This window comes from Bubalus kerabau, chromosome 12, assembly GCF_029407905.1.
Source record: "Bubalus kerabau isolate K-KA32 ecotype Philippines breed swamp buffalo chromosome 12, PCC_UOA_SB_1v2, whole genome shotgun sequence".
Classification (NCBI taxonomy): domain Eukaryota; kingdom Metazoa; phylum Chordata; class Mammalia; order Artiodactyla; family Bovidae; genus Bubalus; species Bubalus kerabau.
In genome coordinates, this window is record NC_073635.1 from 71,022,425 (window position 1) to 71,038,351 (window position 15,927).

At 42.7% G+C, this 15,927-nt stretch overlaps 1 protein-coding gene across 1 annotated transcript in view; it reads left to right on the forward strand.

Moving 5' to 3' along the window:
• The first annotated feature begins 679 nt into the window (after positions 1 to 679).
• The window catches only part of LOC129624640 (ATP-binding cassette sub-family C member 4-like), a 158,857-nt gene continuing 143,609 nt past the window's right edge, over positions 680 to 15,927 (forward strand). The window contains exon 1 of the mRNA XM_055542793.1: positions 680 to 922. The gene's annotated coding sequence lies outside the window, so the exon portion shown is untranslated. The remainder of the gene's footprint in view (positions 923 to 15,927) is intronic.

Here is a 15,927-nt window from a genome sequence, read left to right on the forward strand (position 1 = left end):
AGGGTGAATGATACTCCACTGTATGTTTATACCACACTTTGTTTATTCCTTCAAGAAATAATACTTTTGAATACAGTTATTTTCTTCATATATATTTATATGGGCTTTATATATGGGAAAAAAGTTTGAAGTTCTTTATTTCTCTCTTGCACTGATATCTGCTTATTGGCTGATTCAAATTTATTTATTTGAGGGATAAACAAAGTAAACCTCGATTTCTTGCTTATGTACTTTTCTCTGTGCTCAGTTCACTACTGAGTGTGCTTCATGCCACGAGAAGCATGTGCTGTGGTCTTTCCTTTTCCCTCCTCTTATCAAAACAGGATTCCTCAGGGCCAGCCTAGCAGTAGGACAGACACTGGGGAGCCTGGGACTGTCATCTCAGTAGCCTGGCAGCTTTGCGCCTGTCATCTGTGCTCACCTCCACCGACCAGTACAGGCCACTAGCTCAGGGTATCTCTCGGTGGGGTGGGATCTGTCCCAGAAAGGCCCACCAGAGTACTTCTCCATTCCAGTTGGAGACCTTCCCACAGCACCCTTGTTTGGTCCTGATGAGGGCAGCGTGCCCAGAGGGCGGGCTGCTATCTGCTTCTGCCAGCTTTCTCTGGGTCTTCACCACAGCTGAGGGGCGTTTCCGCTCCAGCCTGCCCCTCCCTCTCCACCTTCTGTGTTGGGGTCCGGGCTCAGACCGTGCCCTCCGATAGCGTTTGTAGCCAGGGTGGGAACGAGGGCGCCTGGGGTCCTACGTCCCCCGCCGTGCAGTTCCCCCACCGCCACCATCAGCGGCGCCTGCAGCCTCGCCTCACACCTGCGTGAGGCCCGCGGCTGCCCCCACCTCACAGGCCGGCAAGATGCGGCCGGTGTCCCCGGAGGAGAAGCCCAATCCGATGCAGGACGCGAGCATCTGCTCGCGGCTGTTCTGGTGAGCCCCGCCTGGGCTGAGACAGCCCGCAGCCTCAGGGCCAGTGCCTGACGCTGCTGCGCCTTTCAGGGGCTGCGGGTCGAGGGTTAGGGCGAAGGAGCGCTTTCCGATGGCTGCTTGTAGCGGGCTTTGACTTTTCACTTTCATGCATTGGAGGAGGAAATGGCAACCCACTCCAGTGTTCTTGCCTGGAGAATCCCATGGACAGAGGAGCCTGGTGGGCTGCCGTCTATGGGGTCGCATAGAGTCAGACAAGACTGAAGCGACTTAGCAGCAGCAGCAGCAGCAGCTTGTAGCAGTTGGGGTCTCCCCACGTCGGCCGCGGGGGTCCCTGTCTGTGCCCTCTGGGTGAGGCGGCAGGAAGGGGTAGCAGGAAGGAGAAGAGGGTCCTGATGGTGGGGTGCAGGGTCTCCCTGCCCCTTCAGCCTCCTTAGTCCCGGGAGCAGGAGGGGCAGCGGGAGCAGGAGGCAGGGAGCCTGAGAACCCAGGCTGTCCAGAGGGGTCACCGCCAGTGGGAGAAGGACCGGACCCGCACACCATCCTTAGCCGGCTTCCCCAGGACAGCTCCAGATTCATAGTTCTGAACTAATTCGCACCCTTTCCCCACTAAGCAAACAGCCCTGAACTGCTTCCTTAAACTAATTAGTGCTCTGCTCCTGTTGCCATCTTCCAATAATGTCCCCAGCTTTCTCCTTATTCTTGAGGTGACAGCTGAGTTCCAACTGCACCAGGCTCCCTTGTCACTGTGTCTATGACCATGTTTCCCTGCCTCCCTGTCTGTGTGCATCTCTCACTATATTCCAGTATCTACTGACAAATTTCATGTGTGTAAAAAAACACTTTTTAAAAAATGAACGGGGACATGATTCTTGAACCCATTTTGCTTTTATCTGGGATACCAGCCCCTTACTGTGAATCTCTGCTTCCACTTTAGAGAGTCACCCTGGGGATGGGGTCCCTGAAGCCTGTGGGGTCTTATCTGCATCTCTAGCCTTTCCAGAAACAGTGCATGGTCTTGATGCAGGTGGTCCTTCCCAGGAGTCCTGTGGTTTTGAAACCACTGAGGGGCCCCTGAGCTGTGAGGAAACACACAGATGAAAAGCAGTTCAGAGAGGTGAAGCTCTTAACTAAAGTTTTCCATCTGGTAGTTGGGACCACTAATTAGGTGGGTTTAATCACACTTGAGTGATTATTATATCTTTCTTTTCTGGACCCGAAACCATCCATCTTTCCCACAAATTCTATTTCCTTTTCTTCATATGGGAGGTCCTTGGGGATTCCCAGGAAACAGAAGCTTCTGTGCTTGTTCTGATGGTGGTGTATTCAGTGTGTGTAACTACATCTCTTGGCCATTTGGTGGCCCTTAAGGAAAGAGGGTCAAGAAGAGAAAATATGGCTGTAGGCTTCCTTGTTGGCTCAGTGGTAAAGAATTCACCTGCCATAGCAGAAGACCAAGAGATGTGGGTTTGTTCCCTAGGTGGGGAAGATCCCCTGGAGTAAGGAATGGCAACCCACACCAGTATTCTTGTCTGGGAAATCCCATGAATAGAGGACCCTGGTGGGCTACAGTCCATGGGGTTGCAAAAGAGTCGGACATGACTTAGTGACTAAACAACAACCACAATAAATAATAACAAAGTTAAGGGACACCTCTCCTTAACTTCAGACAGGGCAAGGAGCTCTACAGGGCACGGCATGTTTCTGTTGTGGATTTTCAAATTGTATGTGCACGGAAATGGGAATGTGAGGACTTCTTATTGATTTGGGTAGGCACCCATTTCCAATTTTTCTTCTAGAGTGGAAGGAGCTATTACCTCTTATTTAACATGTGAAGTCACCTAAGCAGAGAGATTGAGTAAATTTTTTTTAACTTTTTTTTATAAACTTCTGGCTCAGCTGGTAAAGAATCTGCCTTCAATGCAGGAAACCGGGGTTCAATCCCTGGGTTGAGAAGATTCCCTTGGAGAAGGGAAAGGGTACCCACACCAGTATTCTGACCTGGAGAATTCCACGGACTGTATAATCTATGGAGTTGCAAAGAGTCAGACATGACTGAATGACTTTCACTTTCACAGCCAATTTACAATGTTGTTATAGTTTCAGGTGGACAGGAAAGTGATTCAGCTGTATATAAACATGTATCCATTCTGCCCCAGATTCAAAGAGGTTGACCAGGTTGCCTACCATCACACAGCTACTAGTAAGAGTTGGATCCCAAACCAGGCAGTCTGGCTTCCGAGCCTGTGTTGTTATGGATGTAACTGTAGTACTGAGCTGCTTCTGTTGAGATTCTTGTTCTTAAATGGAGGGAGAAGGTGATTTCAAAGACACCTTTGGTCTTCTAAGTGGAGTTTCTCAAGGGAAGTTCTTAAAGATCTTGTTGGAGATGATGCACATGAAACATCTCTATAATCAAGCTTTAGGGTGGCTGTTCTAAAATATGGCTTTCAGACCTGCAGCATCCTCCTCACCTGGGAGCTTGTTAGAAATGGAAATCACCACCCCACCCCCACCCCACCCCTGCTCCATGCTCCTTCTAGACCAATTCTGTAAAATTAGAAATCCTGGGGATGGGGTTAAACAAGCTCTAGGAGATTCTGATGGAAGGTATAGGCTGTTTTCTGCTTTAAGCCACTCCTCCCATTGGCATTGTTCCTTCAGTGTTAACTTTTAAAAAGGGGTCCAGACTTTATGAAGTTAGTTGGTGACCACAATTGCCATCCTGTTTGTAAAGTCTGAGGTATCCTCATGATTTACTCATGTCCCCCACTTGCTGTCCTGGGAAATTGAAATGAGGCCAGGCAGGAACTGCTGCCCAGAGACAAGACCCACCATGTAGAGAAACAGTTTTCATTTTCTCGTTGGGTGTTTGCTTTTCTTACATTTCATCTGCTTTCTCAACTTGTAAATAATGCCAATAAATAGCTTATTGTCTTTATACAAATGACCTCACAGGGGTTTTAGTGTTTTCACAGGAGAGGTAGGACTTAGAGTCTAAGAGAAGGCATACATTATGGCTATTGGTAATTGCGAATTTTAGAAAAGAATATATATTTTTCTATTTCTATAAAAAAAATTTATGCAAGAAGAAGGGCTTCCCAGGTGGCCCAGACGTAAGGAACCCACCTGCCAATGTGGAGACACAGAGACATGGGTTTGATCCCTGGGTCAGGAAGATTCCCTGGTGTAGGAAATGGCAACCCACTCCAATACTGTTGCCTGGAGATCCCATAGACAGAGGAGTCTGGTGGGCTACTCTGCAAAAAGTCAGACACGACTGAACACATAGAAGAAGAAAGGAACAAGGATTTGTTGTTTTTTAGCCAGGTATACTTGCTGATATTTTGGTTGTTTCTTAGTCTTTCCCCATGAAATTTTTGTGCATATCTGCACATGCACAGTTTTTGTTTTTTTTTTTTTAATCAAAATTATAGCTCATTTTTTTTAGAATTAATTTTTATTGTGGCATAGTTGCTAACAATGTTGTGTTATGCACACTTTTCTATAAAGTTAAATATCTTTGGATCCTGATTCCTTCTTAATTTTCTATGGTTAACATTTATTTATAGCATTAAATAATGTTCAAAATGTGGCATTTATTTTTTAGGTAAACTTTTTATTTTGTATAGGAGTATATCCAACTGACAATGTGATAGTTTCAGGGGGACAACAAAGGAACTCAGCCGTACACAAACACATATCCATTCTCCCCCAACCCCGCTCCCATCGAGGCTGGCACATAACATTGAGCAGAGTTCCCTTTGTGATACAGTGGGTCCTTGTTGCTTATCCATCCTAAATACAGCAGTGTATGCATGTTCCCACTAAATTCCCTAACTATCCCTTTCCCCCATCACTCTCCCTGGCAACCACAAGTTCATTCTCTAAGTCTGTGAATCTGTTTCTGTCAAAATGTGGTATTTAATTGAAATTATGCAGTCTTTCACTTTTGTTTAATAGAGTCTATTGCTAATTAGGATGTTATGCATATCTATGACCATATATTTTGGTGCATCTTTTCTTTTTCCAAATTCCCAGAAGTAGAATAAGTAATGAAAGGCTGAATTGTTTTCCATTAGGTTCATATCAATTTGCCCCCTTAACAGCTGTTTGTGAGCTTATTTCATTGTCAACTTTGAGTACCTGAATTACATTTTTTTTCTGGGCCTAAAGTTAAAAATAATTCAAAGAGTTTTAATTTGAATTGATTTGATGTATGTGTGCTCAGTCATCTACTCCAGTTTGACTGTTTGCAACCCCATGGACTGTAGCCTGTCAGGCTCCTCTGTCCATGGGATTTCACAGACAAGAATACTTGAGTGGGTTGCCATTTGATTTGTAGAGATGGAAGATTTTTTATGCCTACTGACCATTTATTTGTGTTTCTTCAAATTTCTGTTAATAGATTTTTTTCCTATACAGCATTTATATTTTTGAAATAACTTGTAATCATGCATATAATACTTTTTCATATTTTAATTTGTTCTTTAGAGGTTTTTTTCCCCCATGTTTTTTATTTATTTATTTATTTTTAATTTTATTTTCTTTAACTTTACAATATTATATTGGTTTTGCCATATATCAACATGAATCCACAACAGGTATACATGTGTTCCCCATCCTGAACCCTCCTCCCTCCTCCCTCCCCATACCATCCCTCTGGGTTGTCCAAGTGCACCAGCCCCAAGCATCCAGTATCGTGCATCGAACCTGGACTTTTGACTCATTTCATACATGATATTATACGTATTTCAATGCCATTCTCCCAATCATCCCACCCTCTCCCTCTCCCACAGAATCCAAAAGACTCTTCTATACATCAGTGTCTCTTTTGCTGTCTCATATACAGGGTTATTGTTACCATCTTTCTAAATTCCATATATATGCATTAGTATACTGTATTGGTGTTTTTCTTTCTGGCTTACTTCACTCTGTATAATAAGCTCCAGTTTCATCCACCTCATTAGAACTGATTCAAATGTATTATTTTTAATGGCTGAGTAATACTCCATTGTGTATATGTACCACTGCTTTCTTATCCATTCATCTGCTGATGGACATCTAGGTTGCTTCCATGTCCTGGCTATTATGTACAGTGCTGCGATGAACACTGGGGTACACGTGTCTCTTTCCCTTCTGGTTTCCTCAGTGTGTATGCCCAGCAGTGGGATTGCTGGATCATGAGGCAGTTCTATTTCCAGTTTTTTAAGGAATCTCCACACTGTTCTCCATAGTGGCTGGACTAGTTTGCATTCCCACCAACTGTGTAAGAGGGTTCCCTTTTCTCCACACCCTCTCCAGCATTTATTGCTTGTAGACTTTTGGATTGCAGCCATTCTGACTGACATTAAATGGTACCTCATAGTGGTTTTGATTTGCATTTCTCTGATAATGAGTGATGTTGAGCATCTTTTCCTGTGTTTGTTAGCCATCTGTATGTCTTCTCTGGAGAAATGTCTATTTAGTTCTTTGGCCCATTTTTTGATTGGGTCATTTATTTTTCTGGAGTTGAGCTGTAGGAGTTGCTTGTATATTTTTGAGATTAGTTGCTTGTCAGTTGCTTCATTTCCTATTATTTTCTCCCATTCTGATGGCTGTCTTTTCACCTTGCTTATGGTTTCCTTTGTTGTGCAGAAGATTTTAATTTTAATTAGGTCCCATTTGCTTATTTTTGCTTTTATTTCCAATATTCATGGAGGTGGGTCATAGAGGATCCTGCTGTGATGTATGTCGGAGAGTGTTTTGCCTATGTTCTCCTCTAGGAGTTTTATAGTTTCTGGTCTTACATTTAGATATTTAATCCATTTGAGTTTATTTTTGTGTATGGTGTTAGAAAGTGCTCTAGTTTCATTCTTTTACAAGTGGTTGGCCAGTTTTCCCACCACCACTTGTTAAAGAGATTGTCTTTAATCCATTGTATATTCTTGCCTCCTTTGTCAAAGATAAGGTGTCCATAGGTGTGTGGATTTATCTCTGGGCTCTCTATTTTGTTCCATTGATCTATATTTCTGTCTTTGTGCCAGTACCATACTGTCTTGATGACTGTGGCTTTGTAGTAGAGCCTGAAGTCAGGCAGGTTGATTCCTCCAGTTCCATTCTTCTTTCTCAAGATAGCTTTGGCTATTCGAAGTTTTTTGTGTTTCCATACAAATTGTGACATTATTTGTTCTAGCTCTGTGGAGAATACCGTTGGTAGCTTGATAGGGATTGCTTTGAATCTATAAATTGCTTTGGGTAGTATACTCATTTTCACTATATTGATTCTTCCGATCCATGAACATGGTATATTTCTCCATCTATTAGTGTCCTTCTTTATTTCTTTCACCAGTGTTTTATAGTTTTCTATATATAGGTCTTTAGTTTCTTTAGGTAGATATATTCCTAAGTATTTTATTCTTTTCGTTGCAATGGTGAAAGGAATTGTTTCCTTAATTTCTCTTTCTATTTTTGCATTATTAGTGTATAGGAATGCAAGGGATTTCTGCGTGTTGATTTTATATCCTGCAACTTTACTATATTCATTGATTAGTTCTAGTAATTTTCTGGTGGAATCTTTAGGGTTTTCTATGTAGAGGATCATGTCATATGTAAACAGTGAGAGTTTTACTTCTTCTTTTCCAATTAGGATTCCTTTTATTTCTTTTTCTGCTCTGATTGCTGTGGCCAAAACTTCCAAAACTATGTTGAATAGTAATGGTGAAAGTGGGTACCCTTGTCTTGTTCCTGACTTTAGGGGAAATGCTTTCAATTTTTCACCATTGAGGATAATGTTTGCTGTGGGTTTGTCATATATAGCTTTTATTATGTTGAGATATGTTCCTTCTATTCCTGCTTTCTGGAGAGTTTTTATCATAAATGGATGTTGAATTTTGTCAAAGGCATTCTCTGCATCTATTGAGATAATCATATGGTTTTTATTTTTCAATTTGTTAATGTGGAGTATTACATTGATTTATTTGTGGATATTGAAGAATCCTTGCATCCCTGGGATAAAGCCCACTTGGTCATGGTGTATGATCTTTTTAATGTGTTGTTGGATTATGATTGGTAGAATTTTGTTAAGGATTTTTGCATCTATGTTCATCAGTGATATTGGCCTGCCGTTTTCTTTTTTTGTGGCATCTTTGTCAGGTTTTGGTATTAGGGTGATGGTGGCCTCATAGAATGAGTTTGGAAGTTTACCTTCCTCTGCAATTTTCTGAAAGAGTTTGAGTAGGATAGGTGTTAGCTTTTCTAAATTTTTGGTAGAATTCAGCTGTGAAGCCGTCTGGACCTGGGCTTTTGTTTGCTGGAAGATTTCTGATTACAGTTTCAATTTCTGTGCTTGTGACGGGTCTGTTAAGATTTTCTATTTCTTCCTGGTTCAGTTTTGGAAAGTTGTAGTTTTCTAAGAATTTGTCCATTTCTTCCATGTTGTCCATTTTATTGGCATATAATTGCTGATAGTAGTCTCTTATGATCCTTTGTATTTCTGTGTTGTCTGTTGTGATCTCTTCATTTTCATTTCTAATTTTATTGATTTGATTTTTCTCCCTTTGTTTCTTGATGAATCTGGCTAATGGTTTGTCAATTTTGTTTATCCTTTCAAAGAACCAGCTTCATTATCCGGAATTCTTTATCAGGTAGATTCCCTATCTCTTCCTCTTTTGTTTGGTTTGATGGGCATTTATCCTGTTCCTTTACCTGCTGTGTATTCCTCTGTCTCTTCATCTTGTTTAAATTGCTGAGTTTGGGGTGTCCTTTCTGTAGTCTTGCAGTTTGTTGAGTTCTCTTTATTGTGGAGTTTCCTCGCTGTGGGTGGGTTTGTACAGGTGGTTTGTCAAGGTTTCTTGGTTAGGGAAGCTTGTTTCCGTGTTCTGGTGGGTGGAGCTGGATTTCTTCTCTCTGGAGTGGAATGAAGTGTCCAGTAATGAGTTATGAGATGTCTGTAGTTTTGGGGTGACTTTGGGCAGCCTGTATCTTGGAGCTCAGGGCTGTGTTCCTGTGTTGCTGGAGAATTTGCTTGGTATGTCTTGCCCTGGAACTTGTTGGCCCTTGTGTGGTGCTTGGTTTCAGTATAGGTATGAAGGCATTTGATGAGCTCCTGTCAATTAATGTTCCCTGGAGTCAGGGTTTGGACTTTAGCCTCTTGCTTCCTGTTATCGGTCTTATTTTTGCAGTAGTCTCAAAACTTCTCCTTCTATACAGCACCATTGATAAAACATCTAGGTTAAAGATGAAAAGTTTCTCCACCATGAGGGTCACCCAGAGAGGTTCACAGTGTTACATGGAGAAGAGAAGAGGGAGGAGGGAGTTAGAGGTGACCTGAATGAGATGAGGTGGAATCAATAGAGGAGAGAGTGGGCTAACCAGTAATCACTTCCTTATGTGCACTCCACAACTGGACCGCTCAGAGATGTTCACGGAGTTATACAGAGAAGAGAAGAGGGAGGAAGGAGACAGAGGTGGCCAGGAGGATAAAAGTGGGGAATGAAAAGGAGAGAGACAGATCCAGCCAGTAATCAGTTCCCTAAGTGTTCTCCACCATCTGGAACACACAGAAATTAACAGAGTTGGGTAGAGTAGAGAGGGGTTAGGGAGGAGACACAGGAGACCTGGTGGAGAAAAAGGAGAGTCCAAAGAGGGAGAGAGCAGTCAAGCCAGTAATCTCGATCCCTAGTAAAAAATGGGTACTGAAGATTGGGTTCTTAAAGGTACAAAATTGGTAGCAAATACCTAAAAGCAAAAATTAAAAATCTAGGGTAGAGTTTGGATTTTCAAAAATACAGTGTTAAAGAAAAGAAGAAGGAAAAGAAAGAGAGAAAAAGAAAAAGAAAAAAAAAACCAAAGTCACAAAAATTATAAAGAAAATATAGGTACAAAATTGATAACAAATACCAAAAAGCAAAAGTTAAAAATCTAGAGTAGAGTTTGGAATTTCAGAAGTAGAATGTTAAAGAAAAGATGAAGAGAAAGAAAGAAAAAAAGTCATAAAAGTAATAAAAAAAAAAGTAGGTACAAAATTGATAACAAATACTAAAAAGCTAAAATTAAAAATCTAGAGCACAGTTTGGAATTTCAAAAATACAATGTTAAAGAAAAGAAAAAAGAAAGAAAGAGAAAAAGAAAAAGAAAAACAATGTCACAAAAATTATAAAAAATATATATATGAAGTTTGCTTTTTTTAACAAAAAAGGGTCGTCTTCTTTTTTTTTTTTTTTTTTTTGCAAAGTAATAGTAGGTTACAAAAGTGAAAATTAAAGGAGTAATAGAGGACTTAAAAATTTTTTAAAAATTAAAAAAAAGAAAGAATGATCGTAAAAATAGTAAAAATATATCTAGGACTTTCTCTGGTGTTATTGTGGGGTCAGTTCATTTTCAGCTAGTTCTGTGTTCTGGCTTTCTCAAGATCTATAGGCCCCTTCCTATGTAGTCAGTACTAACCATGGGGTTTTAATCTATTGCCTGTTGCTTCCAAGGTGGTTTCCTCTGTTATAGCTTCTTCTGTTTGCGGGTCTCTTCAGTGTCTGATTTCCGCCCTGATACAAAGAGAGCAGTGGTGGACACTTTTTTTTTTTTTTTTTTTAGGCTCACTTGTTCAGTCGCGCTGTGAGTAGGGAGGGACGCTGCAAACAAATAACACTAGCGTGTGCTTGCAGTACCTCAGCCACACTGGGCCTGTCCCCAATCACGGCGCGTGTAGCCTCCCTGCCCACACTGCTCAGGCTCTAGGTTTCTCCACCAGGAACCATCCACAGCTGGCCCTGGGCTGCTTGCACCTCCCAGGTCTAAGCCGCTCAGGTTCAGGCACTCGGGTAGTCCTCAGAGGCGCAGACTCGGTTGGGCCTGCGTTTTGTGCCCTTCCCAGGTCCAAGCAGCTCAGGTGATGAGGTGTTTGGCGAGCACGATTGCTGCGACTTATTGCCTCCCTGCCGCTCAGTTATCTAGGTGTACAACCGGCGCACCTTCTCAGGCGGATGTTGACCGTCCAGACGCCCATGAAGTCTTAGTTAGCAAAGAAGCCTGCTTACAGTTTTGTAGATATTGTCTCTCTGGGGCTGTGATTGCCCCCTTCCGGCTCTGGCTGCCTGTCACTGGAGGGGGACGGTCTGCAGCCGGCTATCTCTGTTCAGTCCTTTGTTCCCTGTGTAGGCCTGGCGGTGTCTTAGGTTAGGGCTGGCTTTTTGCATGGTAGGTATCCCACAGTCTGGTTTGCTAGCCCAAATTATTTTGCTCAGGTAGTGCTCGGGGTATTCAGGCAAGATCCTTACTCTAAGCGATGCAGCCCGCGCAGCGCCTCCCTGCCCAGCCCCCCTGCCCAGCCCCTGCTTGCTAGTGGCGGATGCAGGCATCTGCACTGCTTTTCCACTGGGGGAGTTACTGTAGGGCTCGTAATCTGTGGGTTTTAATTGTTTATTTATTTTTCCTCCCTGTTATTTTATTTTTTATTTTATTTATTATATTTCCTCCCTGTTTGTTTATTTTTCCTCCCTGTTGCCCTCTGTGCTTCCAAGGCTCGGCACAGACTCGGCAGTGAGAATGTTTCCTGGTGTTTGGAAACTTCTCTCTTTTTAAGACTCCCTTCCTGGGACGGAGCTCCATCCCTCCCTCTTCTGTCTCTTTTTTTGTCTTTTATATTTTTTCCTACCTCCTTTCGAAGACAATGGGTTGCTTTTCTGGGTGCCTGATGTCCTCTGCCAGCATTCAAAAGTTGTTTTGTGGAATTTACTCAGCGTTTAAATGTTCTTTTGATGAATTTGTGGGGGAGAAAGTGTTCTCCCCGTCCTATTCCTCCGCCATCTTAGTTCCTCCTCTGGGTATCTAGAGGTTTTAATTTATATATAATTAATTAAAATTGAGCTTTTCTGTTTGATTTCTCTTGTTGCTTTTGTAGTATGTGTTTTAAAAATTCTAACATCATCTAAATCTCTGTTTAATTTTTGCTTTTTTCTTATTTTGTTTTAATAGTAAAGGCAGCTAGAATTTTTTAGTTTTTGATGAAAGATAGGCCCCATTTTTTTCTAAAACAGCCCATTTCCCCATTATGATTTACTGAATAATTCTTCTTCCCCATTATTGGAAATCAGTGGCCTAGTTTATGAACTGTGTCCCTGTGGGGACTGGACTTTCCCATCTGCTGAGACTCTCCCTGCTGTCCTCACTGCAGCCTCTGGGGTGAGCTCTGTGTTTCCCTCCATTCTCGTCCCAGAGTCCAGCCAGCTGAGGGTGAGTACAGGACCTGTCCCCAGGGATGAGATGGAGCAGGGTCTTGGACCAGATGCACTTGACCCTTCAGGGACTGGTTACATTCTTGCTCCCTTGACAATGGCCACAGGGTGAGTGTGGATGTGGAAACTGTCACTGGTGTCAAGCCAGACTCTCCAGAGACTCTTGTCAGAGAAGCTGATGACATGAGGGGGATGTGAACTGGCTGAGTGCTGAGATGGTTTAGGGAGGTTGGTCCTGTAAGGTCCTTAGTAACTATCAATTGTGAATACATAGAAATGTTAAATTTCAAACTAGGATTCTTTGCACCATTTTCAGAATACACTTGTTATTCTTCATTAAAAGTCAGAAATCCACATGTTGGAGAAGGAGGCTGGGTGAGCTCTGCAGGGCTGTTTCTCTGGCCTTGACCTGTTCTCAATAACTGTTTAGTTTGATGAGTTTTGATAACTTTATACAATATCCACAGCCTCAAGCAAGAGGTAGAACATCCCAAAGGTATATTCACATTTACTGGTATGTCCTTATGGCAGAATAAACTTCCTAACAAATTTATCTCCTGTAGTATATTCTTGATTTTTTTGGTCTTTATAGTTCTGCATCTGATCAGCCTGAGACAAGTGTCCTTTCAGATGTGTCAAGTGGATCATTTGCCTTTCGGAGTCTTCCATGGGTCCCCCAATTATGTTGATTCCCTTCCCTCTGTTGACCCGAACAAACAGAGTGTCAGATATTTCTCCAGCAAAAATGGGTTTATTCAGCATCAGCAGAGAATTGCAGTTTGAGGTTTGCATTTGTGGAGAGCCAAGTGTAAGTCCCCAAAGTGCCAGGGCTGGAGAGCACTTTTACAGAGGGGAAGAGGAGGTTGGGAGGGCTCTTACAGAGTCCAAGGCTTTTCATTGCCTGTGTCCTTGCCAGGAAAGGAGAGGAGTCTTTCTTCTTCCTCTTGGGCACTGCTGTTGTTGTAACCTCATGTATCAAACATTCAGAGGCTTTCTACTGGGGACCACATGGGATTACTCGAGCACTCTGTGGTGGTGATGACTGCTGTTGTGATGTCTGGGGGTACTTTGTCCTGTTCAGAGCATCACTGACCCTCTCAGCATCCCAGGGAGGTGTTCTCTCCAGGTCTTCTCCCCACTTTCCCGAGGCCAATACTGAGAGTTTTTGTGGCTGGTTCACGGTCATATAACCAGGAAGTGGCAAAGTCTAGACTCTAACACAGGAAGATTTCCAAATGAAGCACATCAGGTGCCATTTTGTTTCTGATTAAATTTTTTTAAATTGTGGGAAATGCGCACAACATAAAATTTATAATCTTGACGATTTTTAAGCATGCAGTTCAGTATTGTTAAGTACATTCACATTATTGTGCACCCAATTTCCAGAACTCTTTTCATCCTGTATTGCTGCTGCTGCTGCTCCTAAGTCACTTCAATTATGTCCAACTCTGTGCGATGCCATAGATGGCAGCCCACCAGGCTCCACGGTCCCTGGGATTCTCCAGGCAAGAACACTGGAGTGGGTTGCCATTTCCTTCTCCAATGCATGAAAGTGAAAAGTGAAAGTGAAGTCGCTCAGTCATGTCTGACTCTCTGCGACCTCATGGACTGCAGCCTACCACACTCCTCTGACCATGGGATTTTCCAGCCAAAAACTACTGGAGTGGGTTGCCATTGCCTTCTCCGCATCCTGTACTAGTGTGCTATTAAAAGCTAGTGGAGGTGATGGAATTCCAGTTGAGCTATTTCAAATCCTGAAAGATGATGCTGTGAAAGTGCTGCACTCAATATGCCAACAAATTTGGAAAACTCAGTAGTGGCCACAGGACTGGAAATCGTCAGTTTTCATTCCAATCCCAAAGAAAGGCAATGCCAAAGAATGCTTAAACTACTGTACAATTGCACTCATCTCACATGCTAGTAAAGTAATGCTCAAAATTCTCCAAGCCAGGCTTCAGCAATATGTGAACTGTGAACTTCCAGATGTTCAAGCTGGTTTTATAAAAGACAGAGGAACCAGAGATCAAATTGCCAACATCCAGTTGATCATGGAGAAAGCAAGAGAGTTCCAGAAAAATATCTATTTCTGCTTTATTGACTATGCCAAAGCCTTTCACTGTATGGATCACAATAAACTGTGGAAAATTGTGAAAGAGATGGGAATACCAGACCACCTGACCTGCCTCTTGAGAAACCTGTATGCAGGTCACAAAGCAACAGTTAGAACTGGACATGGAACAACAGACTGGTTCCAAATAGGAAAAGGAGTACGTCAAGGCTGTATATTGTCACTCTGCTTATTTAACTTATATGCAGAGTACATCATGAGAAACACTGGGCTGGAAGAAGCACAAGCTGGAATCAAGATCGCCGGGAGAAATATCAATAACCTCAGACATGCAGAAGACACCACTCTTATGGCAGAAAATGAAGAAGAACTAAAGAGCCTCTTGATGAAAGTGAAAGAGGAAAGTGAAAATGTTGGCTTAAAGCTCAACATTCAGAAAACGAAGATCATGGCATCTGGTCCCATCACTTCAAGGCAAATAGATGGGGAAACAGTGGAAACAGTGGCTGACTTTATTTTTCTGGGCTCCAAAATCACTGCAGATGGTGATTGCAGCCATGAAATTAAAAGACGCTTACTCCTTGGAAGGAAAGTTATGAACAACCTAGATAGCATATTCAAAAGCAGAGACATTACTTTGCCAACAAAGGTGCGTCTAGTCAAGGCTATGGTTTTTCCAGTGGTCAAGTATGGATGTGAGAGTTGGACTGTGAAGAAAGCTGAGCGCCGAAGAATTGATGCTTTTGAACTGTGGTGTTGGAGAAGACTCTTGAGAGTCCGTTGGACTGCAAGGAGATCCAACCAGTCCATCCTAAAGGAAATCAGCCCTGGGTGTCCTTTGGAAGGACTGATGTTTAAGATGAAACTCCAATACTTTGGCCACCTGGTGGGAAGAGCTGACTCATTTGAAAAGACCCTGATGCTAGGAAAGATTGAGGGGAGGAGGAAAAGGAGACGACAGAGGATGAGATGGTTGGATGGCATCACCAACTTGATGGATATGGGTTTGGGTGAAATTTGGGAGTTTGTGATGGACAGGGAGGCCTGGCGTGTTGTGGTTCATGGGTTCACAAAGAGTTGGACACGACTGAGCGACTGAACTGAACTGAACTGAAAAACACTAACTGCCCATTTCTCTTGTACACAGCCCCTGGCAACCACAGGGCCACTTTGTTTCTCTTGGAATTTGACTGATCTGAGGACTTCATGTAAATCAAATCATAAAATCTTTGTACTTTGTGATACACCTTTTTGCAATCCCACCATCAGTGTGCAAATTTCCAGTTTCTCCACATCCTTGTCCACACTATTTTTTCTTCTTTTTTTCCCCATGGTAGCCCTCCTAATATGTGTGAGCTGATGTCTCATTGTGGTTTTCATGTGCATTTTCCTCATGATTAATGATGCTGAGCATCTTTTCCTCTTCAAGCAGAATTTTAAAGAGGGTTTTTTGTGGGCTTCCCTTGTAGCTCAGATGGTAAAAAATCTGTAATGCAGGAGGACCTGGTTCAGTCCCTAGGTCAGAAAGATCCCTTGGAGAAAGTAATGGCTACCCACTCCAGTATTCTTGCCTGGAGAATTCTGTGGACAGACCATGGGGTCAGGAAGAGTCGGACACAACTGAGTGACTAACGCACTCACTTTGGGGGCAGAGTGTCATCATCTGGGTACGTCCCAGTGCTGATTCCCTGGGCATTTTCTGTAGGGGACAAGTGTGGAATAACACCTAA